The following is a 22649-nucleotide window of genomic DNA, read 5'->3' on the forward strand; positions in this document are numbered from 1 at the left end:
TCATCCTCTCTTTCATAAAGCAGTGCCAGTGACTAGAAGAAGTGTGGTGACGTAGGTATACACTAAGTTTATTCATGCTGGTAATAACTCCCCACAAGACATACTGCTGCCATTCCCAAGTCTTTGTTAACCATGCACAGCACGAATAAGCTTTTTATTTGTTGTTGTTGTTGTTAAGTACCATGGAGTCGGCTTCGACTCATAGTGACCCTACAAAGGGTTTCCAAGGCTGTAACTCTTTAGAGGTGCAGACGACCTCCTCTTTCTCCCGCAGAACCACTGGTAGTTTCGAACTGCTGACCTTGAGGTTAGTAGCCCAATTCGTAAGCTTTTTATTTATTACCAAAAATATGACCAATGTAAACTTATACTTTGTCCCCTTTGAAACCTTTGAGGTAAGGCTCATCTGGCCATACGTCATTCCTTCTTTTAGTACTATTTCCTTCATTTGCATGTGACTTTTATCCCATAATAATAGTTTAAGGAGAGGGCCTTTATATTCAGGACACTTACTAGTGGTCTCTGAACTATCAGATCCTCTGATCTTCTTGGTTTAGTTACCTTTGGGTCTGGCTTGTATTCCTTTTTGAAGATCCATAATCATTGTGTTTCTTCTCACTATCTTGGTTGTATCTTACTAAAAAAAGCAATTTCTTCTAACCCCATGCATTTAGTATACTTTGTGTAGTGCTTCAGGATAAGCACTGGACTGCTAAGTACAAGGTTGGTAGTCCAATCCCACCAGCTCCTTCTTGGAAAACCTATACAAAGTCACTATGAATTAGAACAAACTCAATGCCACTTAATTACAACAACATTTCCACCATCAATTTTCCCAGAATATCTAACCATGTAATAATTCCTGTTCACCAGTCACTCTTCCGAAACCCTACACAGGGTTGGTCAGAACTGACTTGATGGCACTTAACAACAACAACAATTCCTACACATAGTATTTAATCACATTTGTGTGGTTTCCTATCAGTTTTCTGTGTCTTTCTAAATATCTCATTTTCCTTCTCTAATGATTATTATACCTCAGAACTTGGAATCCAAGTTTCTCAAAGTAGAACTGATAATTAATTCTTGTTACCAAAATGTTTAAATTAGTAATTCTCACCATTAATCTTGCATTTTATAGATATTAGAGTCACTGAGGAGCTTAAAATAATAAAATAAATACACACACTCCTCACTTGTTGATATGGTTACTTTCTAAAGACCTGGTTCTTATGCAAAAATCATCAGTATGAAAAATGGAGGATGAGCACATCATTATGTAACTGACAAATTATCTCCCAACACAACTGAGAATCATGGTCTGTAAAAATTGACACATAAGTGTAATCATCACAGCCAGTGTTACTCACACCTAGCACATCTGAGTTCTTTACTGCTTGATGAGTTTTGTTAATGCTTAAAGTAGTTGAATAGTAGATCTTTTACTGTTGAAATGAATGCAAACTATCAAATGATGAGATAGATGATAAGTGAGGAGTAGTTGCTTTGTTGACTAAGCCACATCAGACTCACTGGTAGCAGGGTACCAGAATCAGCATTTACAGAAATCTCTGCAGATAATTTTAATGTAAAACTAAGTCTACATTTTCAGCCTTACGGAAAAGCCATTGGTTTGACTCAGAAAATGTGGGACTCCAAAAGTTGCCTATACTATTTATTGCTATTCAGTCAATATTTATTGTCAACAATTATGTTATGGTGGTGGTGGTGGTATACCATTGAGTCAGTATTGACTCATAGTGACCCTGTATAAGGTTTCTGAGGCTGTAAATCTTTACAGGAGCAGAAAGCCTCATTTTTCTTCTGTGGAATTGCTGGTAGTTTTGAACTGCTGACTTAAGATTAGCAGCCAGACTTTTAAACAATTGCTTATAATATAATTGTGTTAACATAACATAACACAGTTATTATTGTTGTTGTTAAATGTTGTCAGCCAGTTCCAACCCATAGCGACCCCACAGATTAAATCTCTTGCCACATTTGTAGCTCTAAAGGCAGTGGGCATGCTAGTAATATGCTTATTGTTGGTTTCAATTTGTAGCAACACTGTATAAGGTTTCCAGGACCAGCTGGTGTGTTTGAAATGCTTACCTTGAGGTTATCACAGTTATCAGTACAGTGCTTATCCTATAGTGCCACACTAGAACCCATTAACATGCTATTGACATTCATCATTTCAGATCTTCCTGATTGAGTGGATGGGGAAATATGACAACCATTGTAATTGGTGTTGTATTGCTTTTTTGAATATTGGCATATGTAATATTCCCCTTAGACACCTTTTCTGTTTTCTGCTGTTGAAAATCAGTCACACAAAGACATCTGAAGGCCTTAACATATGAGTGGAGAACACTGGGGATAAAGTAGTAAAAAGGGAGTCAGAGCCTAACTTGCTAGAAAGTATTCTAAATCCAATAAATAATGTAAGAAGTTCGGGGAATTGGCTACATCTAGCAGGTGTACCTAATTCAGTTTTAAATGAGTCAAGAAGCATCTTTCTTTTCCTCCAAGCGAATTTTTCCAAATGGTAAAAACCCCTATGTTATTGGTTAGACTGTATGTCTTCAAAGGATGTGCTGAGGTAGGAACTCTGGTAACTGTGAATGTGTCCCTGTTTGGAAATGGGGTTTTCTTGTTATACTAACAAGGTCATATCAGAGTAGGGTGGATTCTATATCCAATCCCTTTTGGGTGGTGTCTTTCCAAAATAGCAGAATAGACACAGAGACATACTTAGTGGGGAAACATCATGTGAAGACAAAGGAATATAAATCTACAAGCCCAGGACTGCCAACAGTGGGGCCAGCAGAATAGGATAAGCACCGCGCTGCCAACCACAAAGTCAGTGCTACCAGCCACTCCACAGGAGAAAAATGAGGCTTTCTGTTCCCACAAAATACTTAAAATCTCGAAACCATAGACAGAATTGTTATATGTCAAAACTAACTCCACATCATTTAACAATAAAAACAACCAGAAGCTGAAAGTTACAAAACAGAATATTTCCATTACAGCTGGCACTCTGAATTTGGACTTCTAGTCTTTAGAACTGTGAGGAAATGCATTTCTATTTTTAACGCTACCATAATAATTTTTTGTTAAGGCAGCACTAAGAAACTAAGAACTCTTATAAAGATCACAACTCTGTTTATTGTTTATTGTATAGTACAAGAAGACCTGGTGGCACTGGGGGTTAAGCACTGGGCTACTAACCATGAAGTTGGCAGTTCAGACTCACCAGCCACTCTGCAGGAGAAAGCTGTAATAGTCTAGTCTGTTCCTGTAAAATTAACATTCTCAGAAACCATATAGAGCAGTTCACCTCTGTCCAACAGCATCACTATGCATCAGAATCAACTCACTGGCTGTGCATAGTGGGTATCTACGGTCTACTTTTATTTGTCATTTGTCCATTACTTTAATAACTAAATTAAATGGGTGAGTTAGGACCAAAGAAGTACAAAGTGACCTAAAACACAGGCCAAGACAGTTGATGATTTGAAGAACATGACATGAATTCTAAAGGCATTTTTATAGGAAATCAAATTCTTGGGATTCCCCTCCATCACTTCTCTCACTTTTCACCCAGGGAGTGTTACTTTATTATGTGGAACTAAACCCCGACTGCTGGTGGATTTTCTATCCCACTTGAGTGTGTGTGGAAGACTTGGTTATTGTTGGCTTTCCTTTGTTGTTGTTGTTAAGTAATGGTTTTCCATGGAAGGGTATTTTTTTAAAAGTAAGTGTTCTCATGAAAAAAATCATAGATACTTTTTTTATAGAGATTATTAAATTAACTTTAGCAGAGGACATCTCTATCTACAAAATAGAAATTCTCTGTGTGTATAATAGGTACACTGACTACAATTAAGTCTAGTTGAAGGGCTTAAGGACACTGGTTTCTTTACCTTTCTCAACTTACTCTTACCACCAAGTTGTCATTAAAGAATTTCTAATGCTTAGTAGGCTAAGCACTGAACTGCTCACCACAAGATCGGCTGTTCAAACCCACCAGCTGCTCATCAGAAAACTTCAGCAGACTTGTTTTAATTTGGAACAGACTCCACGGAACTTAACAAAAACAACATGCCATTGGCTCTGTTCCCCCAAACATTTGAAACATGCTAGGGCTAGTAAATGCCCTCTCATTATATAGGGGGAAATTAAGATGCAAAAGTGAGCAGGACTTTCCTGCTGTAAGCCCTCACAATCAGTTAGTTGCAGTTCACAAACAAGAATTCCAAGCCCAGTGCAATTTCTGATATATCATGGTGCTTGGCATGACATCGTCATTCAATTAGCTCTGGTTATTGCCCCAAATATGAGGAAGTTTCAAAAAGTTCATGGAAAAATTCCATTAGCATTGCATTCAAATTTTCCCTGTACTTCTTGAAGCTTTCTCATACATATTCAATAGCTTCCTGAGGAAAACAAGCTGAATCTATTTTCAAATAAGCAAGGGCGGCTCATAGGACTAAGAAAGCTCATGCAAAGCTTATGGAATGGCTCCAGGTGTCCATCCTGCTCCACTCTCCTACCTATGGCTTTCTTGCTCTCAGGGGGCCCATTTTCCATTGGATGTTCCTCTGGGTGAGCAGAAATTGAATACGTTTAATTTACATTTTCTTCAGGTTCCTTGACTTGCAATCAGCACATCTTTGTGCCCTTATCTTTCCAGCTGTTCTCTCTGCAAAGCTGAACTATGAGTTTCTGTTGAAAATGCCAGACCATTTTAATGTCAGGGAATTTCCTTCAATTGCTTCAATGTTCTTAAAGTAACTAACATAATTGGAGTGGTAAGACATCAGATAATAATGATATCCTCTGGCTATGTTCTCAGTGAGTTGTATATTTGTAATGGAACCATAATGCAAAGCAAAATAGAAGTATATTTGGGGAGGAAATCCTTTGAATGTTCCATACAGCAGATAAGAAATGGCTATTCTTTGTAATGTCTTAACTTTGGTTTTACCTTCAAATACCTATAATGAGTCTGGTTGTGTGGTGTGGGCATTAGATTAATAGAAGCAGAGAAAATGTCTGCTACATGCTAGGTTCACAGTGTTTAACTAACTGAGAACTCAATTTTTGTAGTCATCTGTCTTGAGAAATTTTAGCTCTAATATAGGCTTCTTATTTTACTTAGTGTATTTAATATGTGTCTCCTAGTTTTACTCCTGCTGTATTCTGAAGTCCTGTCTACATGTCCTTGGATTATCTTTACAAGAATGTTTGTATAGCAAACAGCCTTGGGAGATAGATATAATTTTCCTTACTGGGGCAAAGGACAGTATAATATGATACTATCTAAGATAAGAAAGATCTAAGGAGCTCTGGTAGCATAGTTGTTATGAGTTGGGCTATTAACCCCAAGGTCAGCAGTTCAAAACTACCAACAAGTCCATGGGTGAAAGATGAGGCTTTCTGCTCCTGGTAAGATGTTGTTGTTGTTGTTGTTGTTATGTGCCATTGAGTCGGTTCCGACCCATAGCGACCCTGTATAGGGTTTCCGAGGGTGTAAATCTTTACGGGAGTAGAAAGCCTCATCTTTCTCCCGCGGAGCAGCTGGTAGTTTCGAACCGCTGACCTTAAGGTTCGCAGCCCGATTCGTAACCACTACGCTACCAGAGATGTACAGCCTAGCAAACCCTAGAAAAGGTCACTATGAGTCTGAACTGACTCCACCGCACATAACCACCACCACCACCACCACCAAGCAAAGGTTTGTTAGGTATGTTTGCCTTATCTTTCTTAAGACTGGCTGTTTTCAAAAACTTAAAGTTCCTTGGTTGTGCTACAGATGCACTACAAGCCTATCATTTCCCTCAACCCACCTCTCAGTAGCGTAGTGGTTACGAATCAGGCTGTGAACCTCAAGGTCAGTAGTTCGAAACTACCAGCTGTTCCACTGGAGAAAGATGAGGCTTTCTGCTCCCGTAAAGATTTACAACCTTGGAAACCCTATACAGGGTCGCTATGAGTCAGAACCGACTCCATGGCACATAACCACCACCACCACCTCTCTGTATCCTCTGCTCTGCGTGAGGTTTGGGAAGCAAAGACAAACTGTAAACATGAAGCTGATGCTGCCTTCTGTGTTGCAATAAATAAAGACTTTGATCTCTGAGATCTCTGAGGAAAAACAGACTTGTGAACAGGAAAATGAAGACAGCATGGCTGAAGCTCGATAGGGCACACTATCCCAGGAGAATAAGAAACAATGGAAATTATTTTTGAAGATGCAGAATGTAAAGAACCTAAAGAGAAAGGAAGCAAAAAGGATTATATGTAGGAACAGCAAAGGAGACAAGAAAAGCATAGGAAAAGGCATTTAGAGGCCCCCACTCTACTGAGTGAAAGAAATGCAGATGGTTTCATTGTAGCAGGTCCTTTCCATCCCATCCTACTGCTGATGACTTTGCTGGACTTTGTGGTCTTTTCCAGGCCATTTGTGGGTATACTGACAGTATATGGAGCCTCTTTTGGAATGCTACACAAAACTACGGGAGAGAGGAGGGGTCATTAACTTCAGGCTCTCCGAAACCTGGCTCCGAAATTACCAGGTTTTGCCAGATCGAAGTCATCCCAAATTGCTGATGAGCAGAGGTGGCAGCTACATTCTTTCAGGCTTCACTGTTGTCATGGACAACCTCAAGGCCGACACCAGCTTCAAACCCAACTCGAGCACTTTAGAATTGAGGAAGACTGAAGAGCTAGTGGCTAAAAAATTTGCTGAGTCTGACGTATAACCTTCAACAAATTACTTTGATTTTTTTGTTTTCAGGCATTATGCAGTTAGTCATTAAAGTCTGAATGCCAAAAAACAAAACAAAACAAAACAAAAAAACCTCTTGTGTCTTCTACAAACATTTATGAAGCTGTGGAAGGATAATTTGTTCACTTGCAAGTGTGGTAAAACTCAAGACTCTTTATAGTTCTTACCATCTGGTTCTTCTTTCTGGAAAGTCTGTTTTAAGTCTAGATGATTAACTCCTGCTACCCACTTTAGAAGGAGCTCTAGTAGTGGTAGTGATTATGAGTCATTCTGCTAACCTCAAAGTCCATAGTTCAAAACTACCATCTGTTTCATGGGAGAAAGAAGAAGCTTACTGCTCCAATAAAGAGCTATGCAGTTTAAGGCCATCCCAACCTGAGTGAGCCCAAACTCGTCTGATCTTGGAAGCTAAGCCAGGTTGAGCCTGCATTTTTTTGGTGATTTTTTTCCAGTTCTGTATGGTACTATGGGTTAATGCGCTGGACTGCAATGTTGGTTTGAATCACAAGGTCAGAGGTTCAACTACACCAGCTCCTCAGAAAGGCTATACAAGGTCAGTATGGGTTGGAACCAACTCAGTGGCACTTAACAACAAAAAAAGATTTATAGTCTCAAAAATCCTATATTTGGTTACAATGAGTTGGAACTGACTCCATGGCACATAACCATCACCATCACCACCACCACCAAATACTTTAGAAGGAACTCTGGTAGCGTAGTGGTTACAAGTCCAGCTGAAAATCTCACCGTCAACAGTGCAACATTACCAGTGGTTCCACAGGAGAAAGATAAGGCTTTCTGCTCCCTTAAAGATTTACAGCCTCTGAAACCCTATGGAGGGTTGCTATAAGTTGAAACTGACTCCACGGCACATAATCACCACCACACTCTTTAGAGAGAGTATAGTTGTCCATATAATAAGCGCTGGACAAGGTCATCATTTTGAGCCCAGCAGTCACTCCACAGGAGAAAGGTGAGGCTTTATGTTCTTAGAGAGCTTTTTAAGTCCCAGAAACCCTATACAGAATAGACTTGACAGCAATTAACAACAACAACAATACATATTTTAGAGGAATCCCTTCTCAGTTGCATGGACGTAATCTATACTTCTGCTGTTCCTTTTCATTAGACTACTCATGATATAAAGCCACAATGATATAGAGCATTCCTGTAGGTATCTAAATCAAGCAGGGCATTGAAATTTAAATGTCAATTCCAATGTCCAGTTATCCAATGACAGCTCAGATTTAGAAAGAATCAGAAGTTACTCAAAGTAAAAGAATGGCAGTCTTCATAGGACTGATAAAGAAGAATGGCCTAGATATGTGAAACTTAAAATATCTGCATTGGCATTCTACTTTCAGGTATGTAAAAAAAAAAAAAAAACACCAAAACCAACCAACCCCCCAACAAAAAAAAAAACCACAACCAAGCCCAGTGTCATAGAGTTGTCGCTGACTTATGGTAACCCCAGGTTTTCAAAATAGAACTATTCCACAGAATTTTCTTGGTTGTAATATTTATGGGTGATTACAGAGCCCTTTTCCTTGGCACTTTGGGTGGCTTCAAACTGTGAACTTTTAGGTTAATATTGCTGTTCTGTGCTGTCGAGTCAGCAGTGATGCTGTATAGGGTTTCTGGGAAGCAGCGAGTGGCTCAAAATCCATGCTGATTCTACAGCACCACACCATGATTTAGGTTAATAGTTGAGTGCAAACCATTTGTGCCACCCAGAAGTAGCTAGTGTTAAATGATATGGAGAATTGGGGAAATGAGCACCGTGTATAAATAATGTAGAGTGAGCTGCTTTTGATGATGGTGAATTCAGTATTCATTATTGGGCTAATTATTGGGGTTAATGTGTTAAGTTCTCTTCAATTATTTCCCTGCTTCCTCTATGGCCTAGCATTTATGATCCTTTTGACCACATTTAAGGATGGAAAAACATATATTAGCATAAGCACTGATGTTATAAAGCTATTGTTACATTAATATCAGTATGGAATGCACTCCTCACTTACCAAGATAGATTCCAAAGACCAGGTTGTTATGCAAACATGGGCATCATTCAGAAATAGAGGATGATCCATTGGAGCACAAAAGGGACCAAGAAAATCATGGCCCAGCCAAGTTGGCATACAGTCTTAACCATCACAGCTGTTTTTCACTCTCATCTTTTACCTTTACATTTGTAAGTTGGATGGTAGATTTTTTTACAATTGTCGTCAATGTAAAATGTCAGATATTTAGATAGTTGATAAGTTAGGAGTATTGCTGTTAAGTGCCATTAAGTCAGTACCAACTTATAGTGGCCTTATGCACAGTGGAACAAAACACTGCCAGACCCTGTGCCAGCCTCATAATCATAGTTACGCTTGAGCCCATTGCTCCACTGTGTCAACTGAATCTATCTCATTGAGGAGCTTCCTCATTTTGACTGGCCCTACAACTTTACCAAGCATGATGTCCTACTCCAGGAACGAGTCCTTCCTTATAGTATGTCCAAAGTATGAAAGATGAAGTCTGGTCATCCTAGAGTAAATATGTTAATTTATCAAACAATTGACAATGAAATTTTCCTCTATTTTTCAATACCAGGAATAGTAATAAATGTCTTGGGTATTTGACTTTAGTATGAAAATTTTATGATACATGAAACTTATATTTGGAATTTTATATTTGTAAGACTAGCACTTTAGAATCAGTTAAGTAAACAAAAACAATGAGAAGATAATATATTTCATTAATAATGTGGCATATTTTGTCTAGTCTAGTCTTTACTTTGACGGTCATTAAGCTTAGGAGCAAATTTCTCAATTAACCAAAAGTGGCTCTCAAACTTTTTGAACATTGGAAAAACCAGGGGCATGTAAGGGGCTTAAAAAATATTGATGTTTCAGTTCCATCTACAAAAATTCTGACTTAATTGATAATAAAGTGGCACTTGTAATTAAAAAAGGAACCAAATCCTCATCATATGATTATGAATTCAGCAGCAATTTGAAAAACATTTTACATGGGATTTTGCATTTAGCTTTTTAAACTTTCTAGAATTTATTTTTAAACTGATATGTAGCATAATGTGGGTCCTGGTATGGCACTATAGGATAAGCACTAGACTGCTAACCACAAGATTGATAGTTCAAACTCTCCAGCAGTTCCTCAGAAACCCTACACAGACTCAACAGCACTGAGCAATGACAAAAAACAATATAGTATGATAGAGATATTTTAATTTTTCCAAAAGTTGTTGTTAAGTGCTGTTGAGTCAGTTCAGATTCACAGTGACCTTGTGTAGGATTTCTGAGGAGCAGCTGGTAGATTTGAACTGTCTACCTTATTGTTCACAGTCCAGTGCAGATCCTACAGTACCACACCACATTAGTAATGAAATATTCTATCTTCTCCTTACTAGTTTTACTTACTTCACTGATTCTAAAATGCTAGTCTTATAAGTACAAATTCCATCTATCTGAATGTGCTTTTAATGGCTTAGTCAACTAACATATCACTCCTGCCATATAGCTTAGTCAACTAACATATCACACTATTTAAATAGATAGATATGTAGGGTGTTAGAATTACTAGTCCACCTAATTGTGCTCACTTTTCAAAATGTTCCTGATCACCTTATACAGTTTAATTTTCAGATAAATTTGAGAATAACAAGTACAGTAGTCTAGTGTTTAGACTCATCCTTGAACCAATCAATCCCTATGATGATGAAAATGTGACTTTCTGATTGACCAGACAAGTCACATGCTCTACTCTTTGAATAGCATCTCAGGAAACATAAATCTGAGATCCAAATAAGGTAGATTTGTGGTGTAGTTGTTTTAGGGTAAAGATGGATCCCCTAAGGAGGCTTACTGTGGAGCATTTGCATTACATAAGACCATAGGTGGAATCCAGATCTCCATCCAGAATTTTCTGAGGTGGGAAATTTCCACTTCAAAAGACAAGCAGACCAACCTGGAGCTGCTAGAAGAATAGAAGATACTTCTTGAAAGACAAGCAGAAAAAACAAAAATAATAATAGCAGTCCGATTGACAACTACAAGAACAAGCAAGTTGTTCACTGGGAAATCATCAGGGCAAGCAGTCAGGTCCCCTCAGGACAAACCCCCTTCCAAGACTGAGACTCAAGGGGATACACGAGCAGGCATATGGTCTTGCTGGTGACCACGTTGGTCTACTGATAAGGGGAAGTGGGGAGAAAACAGTAATGAAGATATGAGATAAGTCCAACCACGTTCAACAGACTCCTGTCCACCTGGATTGAGACCTGGTTGGCCAGAAGTATGGCAAGACCTGGCAACTCCTGTACCCAGGGACAGGGACATGGCCACAGAGGACTAGAGCAGAGAGTGAAGCGTCCAACTGATATGAAGTTAGGGGAGATGCACAAGAACACCCATACTTGCAGAGAACACCTATTTGACGTGGAAAAAAAGAGTAATCTGCTATAATTTGATGTACTTGACCAATACTTATGGATATAGTACCTCAAACAAGGGAACAAATCTTTACAGCAAGGATCACTCTCACCTCCTCGGTACACAGGATTGACAGGGATGGACAACTTAGACATTGGCTACACAAAATGGGGGACCACAAGGACACAAAGTGACTGGCTTACAAACTTTCAAGAGGGAGTCTAGTTTCAGAGGGTGCGGGGGAAGTAGAATCTCCACTGACTGGTTTCCAACCTGTCTGGATGTGGCTGGAGAAAGGAGATGGGGATAAGACTCTTGTGGTTCAATAGTGAATAATTGCTGTCAGGACTGATTGTGAGTGTTGCAAATGTAAAGGTAGACGTTTTGTAACAAAAGGAGGGGAGTGGTTAATTTTGTAGTCCAGAAGCTGAGGACCCTGGGACCATCAAGTGAGGAAAGTGGAGTGTGGGACCCTATCTTGAGAAGCAGTGACACCAGAGATGGAGGCAGAGACGATGATGTGGAGATATGGAGCGGCTGGGGACCCTAGACTCGGGGAAGGAGAGGGATTGTGTACTGATGGCCTATGGGCGGGCTTTCAGGGTGTACCCTTGGGTTGTTTGAATGATTGTATATTCCTGAGTGCTTCGGTGTACATTAAAACAAAAAACAAAACAACAGAGGGAGTATAAGCAAATGCTGTTGAATGATGATACGTGGAGTAGATTGTAATCAATGCAATGAAATGAAACATGATATGATGAATGTACAGCTGATGTTCTCCTATGTGAACTATCACCCAATTCACAATGAAAACTTGGGGTCCTGTTACCTCAAGACATAAAAAGTCAGCCAATCCTCACCACACTTTATTTTCCTTTTATAATCTTAATGGAATTGGGAAACAGTCTTAAGTAGTACTTCCATTTGGTAATCCTCCAAGAAGGAAGCCATAGTCCCAAATAAAAACTCCATTGTTAAGTGCGTAGCATGGGTTCTGACTCATAGTCACCCTTTAAAGGGTTGCCAAGGAGTGACTGTTAAGTTTAAACCACTGATCTTGTGGTTCAAACTGACTTTGCAGTCCAGCACATTAACCCACAGTGCCACTCCATATCCTATCTTAAGTCAGCTTTCAAGTATGACGTTACTATGAAATGGCTTCAAAGCTGTGTTTCCTCATAAAATTTTTTTCCAACATTTTATTTTTTAGTGAATCCCAATAGCTAATATGAACTATAAAAAAAAGTATTAGAAATATAGATGAGGAATAGAGGAGGCCTTAATAAATGAGGCAATTCTACTAAGTTAGTCAGGAGCCTCTTAGAATTGAGTTGCCATTTCAAGTCCACACAGTCCTATTAATCTGTCTCTTGCAATTACTTCATGCCATCCCTACAGATGAGCACGCCAATCCTGCATCATAAATGACTGCTCTCTAAACTCCTGATTAAGTAGTCTATTGAAGACATCACAGTTTTTTCTGTCTCGGGGTCTTTGTACATACTATTTTCTGTGGCTAGACCTTTTTCCATCCTCCTCTCTATATCGGAGTCCTGGTACGGTGCTGCAGAATAATGTGCTGGACCTCAAGGTCAGTTTGAACCTCAAAGTCGGCAGTTAAAACTCACCAGCCACTCTTAGGAAACTCTATACAGAATTGCTATCATTCGAACCAATTTGACTGCAAGTAACAACAACAACCACTTAATTTGGCTAACTGTTACTCATATGTTGACCATGATGATGCCATACAATAGGCACTGGGCTATGAATCACAAGATCCATGGTTTGAGCCCACCAGTGGCTTCACAGGAGAAAAGCCAGGCCTTCTGTGTCCACTAAGATTTAAAGCCTTGGAAATCCTACACATGATCACTAAGAGTCAGAACAGCATAGACATCACTTAATGACAACAACAACGGCAGCTACAATAAAACACTCATGTATTACGTTTTTCCTAAAAATACTTGAGTGCCTTAGAGTGATGGTGAAGATCCTCCATAGTTTGTTTACCACTCATTTATGTTTGGGACAATCTTCCAAACCAGGCTGCTCCCCTTTTCCCGAAAAGCCACCTACTTTCCTATAGTTTGTGTGGTGTCACCTGGGATACAATCTTCTATTTCTTCATTTTACAGAAATCCTTCCATGTAGGCGTATTGGCTTTATCTACTCACTTCCATGGACTTGTCTTGTATGTGACCACATTCTGATTAGAATTATAGGGACTTGACAGCATGTGTTTGTGTCTGGGTCTATTTGTATGTATTCAAGATATTTCTTTCAAGTATATTTTTATTACTGTAGAGTAAGGACCAGCATTTGTTAGTTTTTGTGTCTTATATAGCAGCTCCTTGGAAACCCTATACAGTGTTACTATGAGTCAGAACCAACACAACAGCACTTTGCAACAACAACAACAACAACATAATCCTGGTATGGCACTGTAGGATAAGCACTAGACATAGGTTCAAATCTACCAGATGCTCCTTGGAAATCCTATATATGGTTTCTATGAGTCAGAATCTACTCAATGGCAATATAACAACTATATAGCACTGTAAGTGAAAGGCAAGAAGTATCAGTGGCTGAATCTCTGAAACTTTGTTTTTAGTTGGCATTCAATCAAAACCTGGTTCATGGCATGAATGGTTGCCAAGGAAATCATTGTGACTCACAGGGTTTTTCTTGTCTGGCTTTCAGAAGTAGATAATCTTATTTCCTAGTCTGTCTTAGTCTTGAAGCTCTGCTGTTCAGCATTATAGCAACACACAAGCTTCCAATGACAAACTTTTCTTGTTGTTGTGGTTAAGTGCTGTTGAGTCAGTTCCGACTCATAGTGACCCTGTATAGGATTTCCAAAGAGCAACTGGTGAGTTTGTACTTCCTACCTGTGGTTCAAACCAACCTTGCTTTATCTCACAACACCACCTCATGAAGATCACCTGGAGAGTGGGTTAATCCAACACCACCTCAACACCAACACCACTTCATGAAGATCACCTGGTCCCATTGCTAAAGTTCCTGATTGTGGTGGTGGTGTTGTGTGCCGTGCAGTCGGTTCCAACTCATAGAAACCCTGATTCACGGTTTCCAAGGCTGTAAATCTTTACAGGAGTAGAAAGCCTCATCTTTCTCCCATGGAACAGCTGATAGTTTCGAACCGCTAACCCAAAGACTAGCAGCCCGATTCGTACTGCTAGTACGAATCTCGTACACTACGCTACCAGAATAGGGTTGGGTAAAGTCAGTGAAGTTGCATATCTAACAAGTTCTCTGGTGATGCTAGAAGGCGTGGCTCAAGAACCACACTTTGGTTCTCACACATGGTTGCACAACTTCCTGGAGAGAGTTAATAACAACAACAAAAACTGTACCTGGTCTCTACCACACACAAATTAAATCAAGAACTTTGAGGGTAGGGTCCATGCATCAGAAAAGAAAATATCAACTACCCTAAAAATAAGTTTCTAGTAATTTTAATGTGAACAAAGGGCTAAAAAGTAGTATTTGACAAAGATAGCAGATGAAAAGGCTTAAATAAGAAGGCATACTTGCTGGGAGGGATGCTAAGTCAAAGCAAACATCATAACCTTGGAAGTAAGTACATGTTAGGATATGCATCTCACACTTTAATATGTTTATAGATCAATTGGGGGTCCTGCTAAAATGCAGACAATAACTATGGGATGGAGGCTGAGATTCTGCGTGTCTAACAGACTCCAGGTGATTCCAATCTATACACAACATTTTTCATTAGCAAGTATTGAGGCATCCCTGAATGAATATGGTCAGGACAAGCAAAGGAGAGAAAAGAAAGGAAAGAGGTGACTAGTAAAATAAAATATGTTTGGACACTCACATTCAATAATATTTTAGGAAGGGAAAAGATTCCCCTACACTTGAAATTACTTGAAAAACCACAGGTTTAAGACTACGTAAACTTACGGAGAAAAGATTCAATCTTGACAATCTTGGTCCAGGCAAAATGTATAATTTTACCTGATTGAGGAGACGGAAATATGGGCGACTAAACTAATGCAGCTTCTGGAAGCACATTCTAACTGAGAGATTTTATTAAACCTATCGAATTCCTCTATCTTCTTAGCTACTTTAGTTGAAAAGGTAAATTTTCTATTGCAAAATAACGGGGGGTGGGGTGGGGGGACAGGGAAACACAGGAGGTATTGGGTTCATTCGTTGTATTTGGCATTAAATTATTACTACGAAATATAATTGGTGACTAAGTTGATGAGCAGGGGTCATCTAAACACTCCCTAGCTTTATTGGTTATTTCCCATAGCCTGATTAGTGTTATTAATGTTAGCATACCTAGTCCTTCTTTTGATTGCTGTTCATTCTACTGTGTATTAGTTGTTATGTCTGAAATATTATAAGGAATGCAATGAAAAATAAAATAAAGGATTCAGATCTGACCCATTTCTCCCTCCCCAGTATTATTCCATTATTCTCTACACACAACTGAGCCAACTGTGATCCCAAGTCCATGGCTTCTGCACCTACTTATATTTTCAGAGAGGTCACCAGCCCAACCAGATAACAGATGAGCAACCCAAAGTTAGGAGTCCCTGCATGGTATAAATGGTTAACAAGTCCAGCTGCTTATCAGTAGGTTTGAGGTTCAAGTTTACTCAGCGGTACCTTGGAAGAAAGTGCTGGCAGTTTACTTCCAAAACATCAGCCATTGAAAACTTTATGAAGTATAATTCTCTTGTGACACATGTGGGGTTGCTATGGATCAGAACTGACTTATTAGTCACTGAGAGCCTCAGTAGAGGTGTGCTGTCTGAGGTCACTTTGTAAGCTTGTTGGGTGATCACACTAAAACCAGATGTCCATAGGAGGAGGAGACACAATTGTTTGGGGGTGACCAGATTAGAATTTAACAAGGTTGTTGTAACTCAAGTTAAAGGCAATGAACACGAAGTCAGAGTTCTGTTTTCTAAGAAATAGTGCTCTGTAATTAGTTTTAATCTTGGTTCCTTTTTTCCAATAACCATACTCATTGACCACATTGCAACTCCATCATTAACATGGTGTGAGATACTAGGTGTGTTGCTTAATCCTTTAATCTCTCATTCATGCCTCATCCACAGTAATAATGGGAATCTTTATAATAACCCAGAGAGGGTTTTTTGTTTTTGTTGTTATTTAATTTTATTTTTTTGGTAAAGGCTAAGGTAAGGTATGAGAAATAAGTGGAGTCCTGGTGTGGCACTGTAGGCTAAGCATTAAACTACTAACCACTGGGTTACTAGCCGCTCCTAGGAAACCTTATACAAGTATCCATGAGTCCTAACCAACTTGATGGCACTTAACAACAGCAACTACATGAGGATAAGTACACAACATAATGAGCAGCGTGTAATAAGCACTTAAACATTAGCTATTATTGTGGTTGTTATTATTAACAAAGTGACATTACTTCTTATTAATGACTTTGGAAAGCGGAGACTTCAAAGACCAAGATGTTGAGTGGGTTAGAAGGAGTAGAAAGATTCATTACCTCTCTTCTACACAGACCCCTAACAAAATGTAAGGCATTTAAAGAAATTGCTTGCTAATTATCTGTATAGTTTAAGTAAAAATCAATCAATCAATCAATCTCAAATTTAACAAAATGAAAGCGAAAGTTAAGAAAACTTCGTTTAGAAGTTTGAAGAGAACAAGTATCTGATGGACTCAGAAATAAGATTAACACTCGCTGACTGTTGTTAATTGCAGTTGAGTTGTTTTCAACTCATACCAACCCTCTGTAGAGTTTCTGAGGAGTGGCTAATGAGCTTGAACCACTGACCTTGAGGTTCAAACCAATTTTGCAAACCTTGCAGTCCAGCACATTAACCGACAGTGCCACACCAGGAATAGCGGGTTACAAGTTGGGCTTCTAACCACAAGGTCAGCAGTTTGAATCTACCAGCTGCTTCATAGGAGAAAAATGAGGCATTCTGCTCCCATAAAGATTTACAGCCTCTTAAACCCTCTACAGGGTCACTGTGAGTCAGACTGTTTCCACGGCACACAACCAACACCACTCACTGACTAGTTCTCCATTTTTTCTCAGAATAATGTCTTCAGGAAAAAGATATGCTGACTTGTGGGACAATAATGACAGCTTACCCTTGTTTATTTTCTATTTTCCTTCTGCCAGTATGTCCATCTCATTTCAAAACATATTCTTTTTCTTTTTCTTTTCTCTAGCTCATCTGCTTTTTGGTGATATTTTTTTCCAGACTATTCAGTTTATATAATTAAGCATCATTTTGTGGTTACCTTTTAATCCCAAGGATAGGACCTCCATAGGTTCTAATTATTTTTTCAATTGAAAATATGTTTCACAGATAGAAACTATAGATCAGGATTCATTATGAAGGCAACTCATTATTTTTAATGAGCAATTCCATTATTTCTGATGCTGCTTAGTACAGGACATAATTCTGTCAAAAAGAGAAGCTTGTGAGAATTTGGTGTTCAGAAATGTATGCCTTCCAGTCTAATTTAGATGTACCTTTATTAAGTCTAAAGATAAATTTCTTTAAGTTTATGTGGGGCTTATCAAAGGTGAGTTGATAGGAGACCATGATTCCTTTAAGGGATGATTTGATATGTTGTGATTTGACGCTGTTTATGTATTTGTTTGTATTCAAAATTCCTCTACAGATGAGCTATTTTTGGTAAATGTATTCAGTACTGAAATTCCTCAAATTAGTAAAAAAATTTCAGTTGTCAAAATTTGGCCCAAACTGATGGCTGTAAAGTTTGGACGGTGGTCTTAAAAACTACCATGATCTTTCTAAGCTTTGGGATGTAAGTGGTGTTAAAATTTAAATTAGCAATTCAATGAATTTTTACAAAAAAATTTGGAACAAGTTCATAGGAATGAAATATTTGGAGAGGAGAGGAGAGGGACTTCAGAAGATAAGAAAGAAGAAAGATAAAAGAGAGGGAAAATGAAATTCAAATAAATTGCTTATTACTGATAGCATGGAAGTAAATCAGTTTGTAGCAAATATCTTTAACCAACTGTTTACATAGTCCCTCGTTGGGAGAAAGAGGAATTTATATGTCATAAGGCAAGAGAAAAATAGGAAAATCACCTTTCCTCAATTCATGATTTAATTTATTGTGCAATACTTAGCATTGTTACGTAAAACGTTGTGTTTGGTGGAGAGAATAAGACACAATTTAAGTCTAAAATCAATGTGTGTTGGAGGAGGGGGTTAGTGTATGTACATGAATGGTGAAGGAAAAGTGATGAGAAAGTAGACATTTTCAACACAGCAGAAACACACACTGCTGTTGTTTGGTGCTATTCAATTGGCTCAACCAACTACCACTTCCATGGAATCATTTCTGACTCAGCAACCTTCTATTACTGGGTAGAACTGCTCTTTAAAGTTTCTGAGGCTCTACATCTTAATAGGAGCAGACAGCTTCATCTTTCTCCCACAGAGCAGCTAGTGGGTTTAAACTACAGTCCTTGCAGTTAGTAGCCCAATGCTTAACTTGCCGTACCACCAGGCATCCCTACCTTATGTACAACAGAATGAAATGCTGCCTGGTTCCATTTCATCCTCATGACTGCTTGCATTTTTTGGTCCATTGTTGACTTCCAGTCTATGGGATCTTCATGCACCATATTGGACAATATTCTGTTGAGATACATATGTCTGTCATTGGGTAAATTTCAGAAATGCATCATCAGATCTTGCTTCCTAGCCTGTCATAGTTTCAAAGATACACTGAGACCTCTCCTGGTGACCGTGCTGGTACTGAAATACTAGTAGCATAGCTTCTAGTATCACAGCAATAGGCAAACCACCACAGTACCAATAACCAACAGACGAGTGGCAGCAAGTTCTCTCAGTACAACTTAACTTGATTGTTAATCTTCTCAAGCAAAGAACAATACTCTTAACAAGTTTTAACTAATGCCCTAAGCACAGATTTGTTTAGTCTAAGTGGCCAAACTAAGAAAATCACTTTTTTCAAAAGTTACAATCAGCTATATAAGCACCATGGTTGTCTTGAAATCTTTGCAGTAGAACTTGGGAAGCAGGGCTTTGCATATGGGAAGATCCTTAGTCTGGACTGCCAGGGATCTGAAGAGCCCATAAAATTGGTACTCAATGCTTCTGCCATGAAGCAAACCTAGAAGATAAATGCACAGGTTCAATTTCCTCGTTATTCATATGTTCAAGCCTGCACCTTTAGCAATTCTAAAGACATAGTATAATTAAGAGTTTATTAGAAAATGTGTATGATAACTATTTTTGTTTGCATGTTCTTTCTTTTTCCCAGAAGTAATTAACAGACTTTTATAAAGAAATGTTGTTTGGGTCAGATTTAAAATCAAGCTTGAATAACCAGAAATTTTTCCCCTCTCAGGTTTTAAATGAGACTCTTTCATTGAATTCATTCCTGACTAGTTAGAATTCAGCTTCATAATTTAAAATATTAACACATTACTCACTAGTTGGTATTATTTCAATTTGTTATACTGTTTAAAATAAAGCCACTTGTTATATCTGTATACTAATTATGCTCGATAAATTTTCTTTTCTTTATAATTTAAAATAATAACTAAATTAATTTAATTCTTTATACATAATTTGAGTTCTTTACACAAGATTTTAGAATAACTCATTATGAGGAGGCAAGGTATAATTATGATTTAATATATTATTTTTTGCCAAATAACATGCTGCTAAGATTGGACTCTTGGTTTGGCACCATACTGTAAGCACTGGCCTGCAAATCACAAGTTCAGCAGTTTAAATTCATCAGCCACTCCTCAGAAACCCTATACAGGGTCCTATGAGTCAGAAGCAACTCCGCGGCGCTTAACAACAACAAATTTGATAGAGAGTCTCTGGTATTGTAGTAAGTTCCAAATTGGGGTGCTAACCACAAGGTCAGCAGTTTGACTCCACTAGCTGATCTTCAAGAGAAAGATGACGCTTTCTACTCCCATGAAAATTTATAATCTCAGAACCCTTTACAGGGTCACTTTGAGTCAGAACCAACTTGAGGTCACTCTTTCACTACCAAATTTGACCAAGTTTCTTTGTGCACAGTATGTGAAAACAATTTATTTATTACTCAAGTGAAAAAAACTGGTTAAATGTTTTGGCATTTTATAAAATTGAAGAGCAGATTTATTCCCAACCAACCAGTTGGGTTTTAATTTACTCATTTTTTTTTAAATTCTGTAACTATTCTTCCAACCTCTGTTATATGTAGCCATTGTATATAACAGTAAAGATATGGTAACTTAACTCTGTAATAGGCATTTTGTTGTTTCTAGGTGCCAATTCATAGTGACACTATGCACAACAGAATGAACCCAGCCTTGTCTTGAACCAACCTTGCGTCATTGCATCATTTGAGCCCATTGCTGCTGCCACAGAACCAGTCCATCTAGTTGGGGTCTTCCTCTTTTTCGCTGACCCTCCATTTTACCAAACATGATATCCTTCTCCAGGGTCTGTTTCCTCGTGATAATATGTCCAAAGTATGAGAGATAAAGTCTGGCCATTCTGGCTTTATTTCTTCCAACACAGATATGTTTGTTCTTTTGGCAATCCACGGTACTTTCAATATTCTCTTCCATCAGCATAATTCAAATGTACCAATTCTTCTACAGTCTTCCTTATTCATTGTTCAATTTTCACATGCATATGAGATTATTGAAAATACCTTGGCTTGGGTCAAGCACACCTTAGTCCTCAAACTAGCATCTTTGCTCTTCAATACTTTAAAGAGATCTTGTGCAACAGATTTACACAATGCAATCTAATTTCTTGACTGCTGCTTCCATGAGTGTTGATCGTTGATCTTTTCTCCATTTATAAGGATGTCATTTATTGGTCCAATGGTGAGAATTTTTGTGTTCTTTAAAATGAGGTGCAAACCATTCCAAAGGCTGTGGTCTTTGGTCGTCATCAGTAAGTATTTTAAGTCCTCTTCACTTTCAGCAAGCAAGAATGTATCATCAGCATATCACAGGTTGTCTTCCTCCAATCCTGATGCCACATTTTTATTCATTATACAGACTAAATAAGTATGGTGAAAGAATACAACCCTGGCATACACCTTTGCTAATTTTAAATAATTCAGTGTTCCCTTGTTCTGCCTGTTGGTCTATGTACAGGTTCCACATGAGCACAATTTAGTGTTCTAGGATGCTAACTCTCTACAATTTTGTCCATAGCTTGTCATAATCTACATAATCAAAAGACTTTGCATAGTCAATAAAGCACAGGTAAACATTTTTCTAGTATGCTCTGCTTTTAGCCAAGATTCAGCTGATGTCAGCGATGATATCCTTTATTCTACATCCGCTTCTGAATCAGGTTGAACCTCTGGCAGTTCTCTGTCAATGTATATTTGCAACCATTTTTGGATTATATTAAGCAAAATTTTACTTGTATGATTTATTAATGATATTGTCTGATGACTTCTGCATTTCATTAGGTACTTTCTCCTTGTAATGGGAACAAATATGGATCTCTTCCAATCAGTTCGCCAGGTTGTTGTCTTCCAAATTTCTTGGAACAGATGAATGAGTGTCTCCAGTGCTTCATCAGTTTTTGAAAGAGTTCAATTTGTATTCCAACAATTTTCAGAGCCTTGTTCCTTGCCATTTACTTCAATGCACCTTAGATATCTTCCTTCAATATCATTAGTTCTTTTCATGTGCTACCTCTTGAAATGGTTGAACAGTGACCATTTCTTTTTGGTACAGTGACTCTGTGTATTCCTTCCATCTTCTTTTGATGTTTTGGATGCTTTCTATTTTGCCATAGAATCCTTCAATATTGGAACTTGAAGCTTTAATTTTTTTCTTCATTTCCCTCAGCTTAAGAAATGCTGAGCGTGTTCTTCCCTTTTGGTTTTCTAACTCTAGGTCTTTGCACATTTCATTATAATATTTGACTTTGTCTTCTCAAGCTGACCTTTGAAATTTTCTGTTCAGCTCTTTTACCTCCTCATTTTTTCCATTTACATTAGCATCTCTATGCTGTAGAGAAATTTCAGAGTTTCTTCTGACATCCATTTTGGTTTTTTCCTTTTTTCTTTTCTTTTTCATGACCTTTTGCTTTCTTCCTGTATGATGTTCTTGATATTATCCCAGAACTCTTTTGGTCTTTGGTCTTTAGTGTCTAATGCATCAAATTTCTTCGTCATAGGATCTCTAAATTCAGATGGGATATGTTCAAGGTCATATTTTGGCTCTCGTGGACTTGTTTTAATTTTCTTCATCTTCAGCCTGAATTTGCATATGAGCAATTCATGGTAAGTTCCACAGTCTGTCCCTGGTCTTGTTTTGGCTCATGATAAGGAGCTTTCCCACCATTTCTTTCCACATATATGGTCAATATGATTTCTAT

General features: G+C 38.3%; 1 pseudogene; it reads left to right on the plus strand.

The window, feature by feature from the left end:
• The first annotated feature begins 350 nt into the window (after positions 1–350).
• LOC102822215 lies at positions 351–6770 on the plus strand (annotated as a pseudogene).
• Positions 6771–22649: the final 15879 nt, after the last annotated feature.

The sequence above is a fragment of the Chrysochloris asiatica genome, unplaced genomic scaffold, assembly GCF_000296735.1.
Source record: "Chrysochloris asiatica unplaced genomic scaffold, ChrAsi1.0 scaffold00123, whole genome shotgun sequence".
Lineage (NCBI taxonomy): Eukaryota > Metazoa > Chordata > Mammalia > Afrosoricida > Chrysochloridae > Chrysochloris > Chrysochloris asiatica.